The 7,720-nt window shown below is 34.2% G+C and overlaps 1 non-coding gene and 1 pseudogene across 1 annotated transcript; one reads left to right on the top strand and one right to left on the bottom strand.

Annotated features, from left to right (window-relative positions):
- Positions 1–236: 236 nt before the first annotated feature.
- TRNAG-GCC lies at positions 237–307 on the top strand. Its single transcript has one exon. It is a non-coding gene; the product is annotated as a tRNA-Gly (tRNA).
- A 982-nt stretch (positions 308–1,289) lies between these two features.
- On the bottom strand, positions 1,290–2,294 carry LOC120163354 (annotated as a pseudogene).
- Positions 2,295–7,720: the final 5,426 nt, after the last annotated feature.

The following is a 7,720-nucleotide window of genomic DNA, read 5'->3' on the forward strand; positions in this document are numbered from 1 at the left end:
TAATTAATGGATCTTTATACGTATTTTATATTTTAAATGAACTTAATTTTTTTTATCTAAATTCACTTTTCAAATCTAATATTTTACCCAAATTATATTGATTTCTTAATTTATTCGTTGATTTTCTTTTAAATCGTAAAAAGTATATTGAATGTGTTGAGCAATTCTATTGTTTTTACAACTGAAGTGCCGATATATATTACTATATTACTTTTTAAATAAATGCTTTCACCAAAGCACCAGTGGTCTAGTGGTAGAATAGTACCCTGCCACGGTACAGACCCGGGTTCGATTCCCGGCTGGTGCATGACAGTAGGGGCAGTGATGAAATGTCGCTCTTAGTGATGGTTGGGTTCCATCGCGGTTTCTGATCAAGTATGATTAGAATATAGTGCACCTGAGCTCCTTTTATTTTCTTTTAGTATAGACTCCCCCTCTTTCGTATTTTACTATTGAGACATCTCCATTGGTGTTGCAACTAGGAGTTTAAATTGCAGTAATAATATTACGGTCTTTATAAATATCGTAATTGTGAAATAACGATTTTAGGTGACACTTCTACAACTATATAACAGCTGCTACTCTAATAGCAGAACACTTTTTTTATCTCTGGTTACAATTAGTGCCCGTCATCATGATGGAGCACCATAACACTCTTGAAGGGCAGAAACTGTCATACTATAAAACAGAGAAACTGAGTGAATTGCAATGCCTTCTTTGAGGATACTTACAGGTCATTATCCAGAAATTGGTTCATCAGAACCAACCAACCATGTGTTCATGCAGTATGAAAATCAGATAATGGGTTTTTGCTTGCAAGAGTGGGACTGTGCATGAGAAGGATATGCTAGCAATTAGAGCCCTTGCATATGCAACAGAGCCAGATTTTTCCAAGTACATGCCCAATATTTGGCATTTAAGGTGGGTGAGGACGGCCGGCAGTGGCGTTTGGCGACATGTGGATGGATGTTCGGTGGTTGTATGAGCAACCGGCGATGGAGAAAAGATCAGTGATGAAAGATTTTAGAAAATAAAACTTTTAAAAGTTTATAAATATGATATGTACCACGATTTGAGCAGTTGATATTTTTTTAACGTTCATGACAAATTAAACACTCATGAATCAATCACTTGAAATAGTGACGATAAAAGCGTCGAAATGGTGTTTGAGACCATGTGGAACTACAAGGTGCATGAATTGTACATGTGGAGCGGTGCTTTTTGGATTCAATTGCAGATGATTACTGTTCATCTCATGTTCACAAAGTAAGCATATTTTGATGAAAAATAGGGAGCCATTTTGAAATTTTTCATTTCAATTGGCGTTTTGGCCTGAATTCAATGCCTTCAATTACAAGACCCCCCTTCAAATGACAACCCTTAACCTCCATTAAACTCATCTTCACCACTTCATCTTTGTCCCCACTAAAGAAGTATCCAAACTCAATCTCCATCCACCCATCTTCCCTTTCACTCATCTGTTTCTTGCCCTCTAAGAAAACACTTCTGCAATAAACCTGGTTTCCCACTTCCAATCTCATCTCTAATGGCATCAAATCAAGCCCATAAGCACGCTCTGAGACTTGCATTACAAGATAAACTCCATAACTTGTATTTGGACTCAGCGTTTGAGTCCTTACATTGCCTCTAACTTCTAACCAGTCGGTTATTCTCAGCACAGCCACTCGAGAGAATCTGCAAAAGTAAAACAAAGGTCATATAATGTACCCAAAGCTGAAAATTTGTGAATGATTGAGAGCAACCTTGATTCAGCCATGGATCCAGCTCCAATACAATGGATTTGAGCTCCACGTAATGGAAAGTTGTTGTGCAGATAATATGTAACATTTCTTGCCTGTTGATTTCTCCAACTTTACTATCTGTTAAATATGGTGAAATTCATTGCCTTTCAACATCAAATACAGTGCTGATGTTAATGCAATCTATATTTACTTGACTGCAGATTGAAAGAAGCTTAATTGATTACCTTGTTTCCACCATCTATGAGAACCGAGTCACAAAGACACTGAAACAGTTCTTTCTTCGAACGAAACTCGAGAGGCTTGACGGAACTCGACACGATTTCGGGATAATCCGGAGGAAGAAACCTTTCCCAGACCATATCGGAATTGGTCGCCGATCGGAAAGTGGAAGAAACCAAGGATGATATCAATGCATCTTCAGGGGAAGTGAAGGAAAGAATAACAGAAAGACAATCCTCCGGTAACATGCTGTGGAATGCTTGAATGTCTGAATTGACTTGGAATATGTTTTTCCAACAAAAGTCCCAGAAAAGGGTCTCTATATATATGATGAAGGTAATATTAGTTCCTGGGAATTCTTCTGCAATGGTTTATTTAGAAGGAGATGGATAATAATTGAGCTGATTGCTTGAATTAATTAATCAAGTAATTAGATGGATTAGTTGAATTGAACAGGGATGATTATAAAAAATATATAATATTATAATATTATATATAATAAATAAATAAATATCTAAATGAAACGTCAACTGATATAGACAGCTTCTAAAACGTTCTCCTTTGAAAGGAGATAAGGCGATTAACCACATCAACTAGGCAGGCCGCGGTAACTTGTTCGGTTTTATACCTAATAAGAAATTTAACACAGCATTAATACTTCAAATGTATTTAATTATTGGATTACACGTTTAGTACTCCAACTATTTTTTTATTATGTCTAACATTACGTTTTAATTTTATTTTGGTCATTCACCTTTATAAAATTAATCGAATTATTGATATGATAGTTTTTTTATTTTTTAATGGTGATGTGGCATTACCTTATGGTAACATATATCATTGTTAACATTTTAACGAAGACTGACTAAATTAGAATCAAAATTGAATGTTAGATACAATTTTATACAATTTTGAAGAAAAAAAAGAGTTTAGTGACCAAAACATAAGAAAAGTGGTAGTTGAGGTACTAGATGTATAGTTTACCCTTAATTATTACAAAACCTGATTGGCAAGGTTAATTGTAGTTTCTAGTACTCTTAAGTACTAAAAATCATTTTTAAACCTCTTAGTTATAGTAATAATAGTGATGAAATAAAAATACATCATAATTATTTTTGATAGTGTCGTATAAATTTTATATCACCAAAAGTTTAATATCTGCGACAATATTATTAGTAGCCACTATCAATTGTTGCTAAAAAAATTTATTTTTGTAGTAATATTTGTGACGTAATTTAAGATTGTCACAAATATACCATTATAAAACGGTAAACCACATATTATTTTATTTTTGGTTTTATATAAACACATGGCGGTCTATTGATAACGACAAAAGATTGTAGTCCCACCTTCCAATTGAAAGAAGATGAAGTTCCATAATTTGCATGTTTTTTAAGGAAGATATTAATGCCGCAATCATCTGTCCAATGTTTCTTTTTAATAATCAAGAATTATTATAAAGATATAATATCTATTTAAAATCTTTTTTAATCATTAATAACATGTATTGCAACACTCATATATCGATGCAGGTGACTCAACCCGATCCAGGGTGTCACATTAGGGCTATCGAAGTGACACACAATAAAAATCCGGGAAAATTTAAAATTTTTATTAAAATGCATAAAATCATAAAATAATTTATAAATAACACAAATTCATAAAACCGTTCATATATTATAAACATGATTAAAATCATACAAATTTCAAACTCTGATATAAAAACAGAATACAACCTACATGCCCCATAATCATATGCACCGTACGTCGCACACAACGCCAGTGGAACTCCTTTACTGATGTCGATAGTTGAACTAGTACGATTCTTTTAACCTGAAATGGTGATTAAAAGAGTGAGCTTTGGGAAGCTCAGTAATACAGAACTACCAAGTAATGTTGAAGGACATGCAGATAAGAAAAACATCATAAACTTTTCTTATTGACTCAGTTGTCTACATATTTTCAAAACGAGCTGAGATTACACTGATATTTCATCATCGTAAAAGCCATGAAGATTTCAGTTTATAGGAAACATTCATAGTACCAAGTTTTCAGGAGATTGGAATAGGATGTCTAGTGTATTCCAACCAAAACCAATAAAAAGATATAGATCTTTTTTAAATAGTAACAATTTAAAACATATTTTTAAAATCATAGTAGAACCCTCTAATCAAACATCTTTATGCAGTTTCCCTAGAACTGCATCCATAAATACTTACCCTAAGCACACAGCAAATGAGACACCCTAAGGGAGTGCCTTGGGGTATAGAGTCTACCCAAAAATGTTTCTTGGGGACTCGGAGCCTACCCAAGGGTCACCTTAGGTCCGTAAGGAATTACCAGCTTGATCGGTTTGAACTTATATAAGGAATTACCAGTTTGACCGAGTTGAACCTGTATACTCTAGCCTACCCATACATACCAATAGAAATCAGATTGAGCAGTAACTTTAATATCAAAATAATGATTCAGTAGTACATAATAAAAATGATCATGTAGGTATTTAAATCACATAAATACCCTCCACCCATACACCATATGCAATCTCATGATTTACCCAAATGAGTATCTTGGGGCCTGAGAGCCTACCCAAAAAAGTTTCTTGGGGCCTCGGAGCCAACCCAAGGGTTACCTTAGGTCCGTAAGGAATTACCAGCTCGATTGGTCTGAACTTATATAAGGAATTACCATTTTGACCGAGTTGAACCTCCATACTCCAGTATTCTACCTAGATAATGTCTCAATAAAACAATTCAAGTAGTAACCAATAGATTCCATGATCCATAAATCAGGAATAATCATATTTTTCAGTGAAAACAGGAAACCATATAACACATTTCAGGTAACCATAGTTCATAAACCAGTAAATCATGAAATCATTGATTTCGAAAAATCACATTTTAAAACAGATAAAACATTTACATGTCACACAATGAACACACTAGAGGATTCATATATTATTCAGACATACTTGGTATTTATCATATCTTACCATGAAACTTTTGTAATTTAATAGGATTTCAGAATCAATATCATACAGTATTCAGATATTTTTCGGAGGCAATTGAGTATCAGGAAGGCTTTCAGAATCTTTTACATCAGAATTTTTGAAGATTTAGACATAACATGAGTGTAACCATTATTCAGGCAAATCAGGGCATTTTAGACATTTGATTTTTGGAGAATTCTTAGTAATTTAATCTAATAAAAGTAGAGTGATGATTTGTGGTATTTAAGATTATATTAAATTATCAGGATTTTGAGTCCAATTGAACTACAGATCCTAATACTACAATACTTGTCAATCATTAGGACCTTGATACTTCACTATTATTCATTTCTTATTATTGATTGCACCAGCTGATCTGGTCAATATCATAATCATCCTTGATCAGTTATTGAGGAGACGAATAGGTATTCCATTGGTATTTATTTCATTCCACGTTGAAATAGTATCCTAAAATGTCTGACGACTTGGGTTGTGCTCAATAACCTTTAGAGGCATTACACCATTTAGATTCATTGATGTCTCCATAGTCTATCCAAAGACATTCACTTAATCCAAGTCATAAAGGTATTTAGGTCATCTCGATATTCGAGGTTATTTTAGTCATTTTGGGGTCCATACATATTAGTTATTTCCAAACTTGAGAATAATCCATCATTTCAATACTTCAGTGATGTGTCGCACTTCTAGTAATCTAATCTTCAAATGATCATTCAAAAACAGGATGATCATCGTATTAAGAATTTCCAAATGTAAAAGTTTATTTTTTAGGTTTTTTCAAATAGATCAGGAATTTAATCAGTGATTTCAAGATTCAAGCGAATCAAATTTGAGTTCTCAGGTCATCTCTATTATTATAACCATCCATTGTCCTTTTTACATTTTAAGCATATTATCGTCATTCCATTCAATTCTTTCAGTGGAATTACTTCCGATAAATTAGGCTTCAAAGTATTCTAGTTCCTTTAGAGTTTAGGGTATTTTGATCATTTGATCATTGGAGGTTATTTTAGTTATTTCATAGCTCGAGGACATTTCGGTAATTCCTTTTCAATCCAAACATATGCATTTTTTTATAATTGGTCAAGTATGTCCCTTCTGAGTTATTTTTCACCATCAGTGGAAGTCTTCGTCTTTTACAATATAAAGGCATTTTCGTAATTTTACCCCATATGGCTATTTTTGGTAATTTCTTATCCAAATATTCCTGGTATTTAACCTTTAAAGAAATTAATCAAAATTTATGAATCTTGAAGTCAATTCATTTATTAATGAATTACTAAACTTATAATTATTTCCGATTGATCTTCCAGTTTTTTATGCGAGCCATTTGAGTCTTATATAATTTAATGTCTTTTTACCGAAAATATTTTCGAGTAAAAAAATAATTAATTTTACCCAAAGGACCAATCATTTCATTGATGCAGTTACCAATTATCAACAAGTTCCGAAAAATATACAAAAGGTAGTAAAGTATACCTCGACTTTCGTGCTCTACCGATCGAACATTTAAACTTCATTCGATCACTCTCAAACTTCAATTCAACTTCTAATAATTCCTAAGATACATAACAATCAAATTTACGTCAGAAATCGAATTTAATTTAGAAACCAAATTGAATCTGAAGATAAAACATTGAAAGACGACTTACAGAGTGCGAATTTCTCAAAACAAACTTTGGCTTCAGACTCGGGACATCGAAAAACATAAAATATGACTTTTCAAGAATTTTGACTTTTCAGTCAAAGTTAACGGGTTGACTCAGACGAGTTGACTCAGTTCGGGTTGGCTCGGTCAGGTCAAACAGACCCAGTTCAGACCGATTCAGGATGATCTGGTTCACCTGGCCCTTTTCTAGAAGATAAAATGGTTGGGAAAAAGCCCCACACGTGTATGGCGATGACAACCTCGGGGTGGTCGGTCGATTACACCCTGTTCAGGTACTTGACAAAATTAACCTAAAACGCTCCAAAAAAAATCCATCCAAAAGCAAGGAAAACTAACCGGAAAAGGGATTCGATTACTTGCCCAACTATGGTGGACGAAGGGAAGACGATAGAGCGATAAACGCAATTAGGTTTTGATCGAAAGAACATTGGGAACTCAACGAGATAGGCAGTGTGATTAACTAACTGTCGTGGTGGCAGTAATCAACCAAAACAGTAGGCGACGCTAAGGTTTTTCGACAAACCTTCAATCTACGATTCACAGTGAACGACGATGAGTTTCGATATTTGGCCACCAAGGTTTTGATCTGGATGAGGTGACACTTCGAATGGATCCAACGGTGATGCCTACCGACAAGTAGTGGTCGGGATCGATGTTGGGTTTTCAAACACTTCTTATCCATTTTACAATGAACATTTACTGGTTTGGGTGATTAATGGTCCTGGCTATGATTGCAAGATGGCCACGATTTAAATGGTGGTGGCGGTGCAAACCACCGCCGTCGGGGATAGGTGAACGACAAAGAAGTGCGGTGGAGGCGATTGGTGAAGATAAAACATTTTTTTTTGTTTGCTTGATTTTATATGGGGAAAAGAAATCTCTAGAATTCTTGGGAATTCTCCTTTAGTTTTGGGAAAATTATAGGGCTAGTCCCTAAACTTCTTATATTTATTTGAACTTGACCTAGAAATCTTCATAATTATTCATTTTGGGCCCTTAAAAATTTTACCTCAACTTCAGGGCGTGACAACTCTCCTCCCCTTAAAAGAATTTCATCTTAGG

This window comes from Hibiscus syriacus, unplaced genomic scaffold (genome assembly GCF_006381635.1).
Source record: "Hibiscus syriacus cultivar Baekdansim isolate YM2019G1 unplaced genomic scaffold, ASM638163v2 tig00111441_pilon, whole genome shotgun sequence".
Classification (NCBI taxonomy): Eukaryota; Viridiplantae; Streptophyta; class Magnoliopsida; order Malvales; family Malvaceae; genus Hibiscus; species Hibiscus syriacus.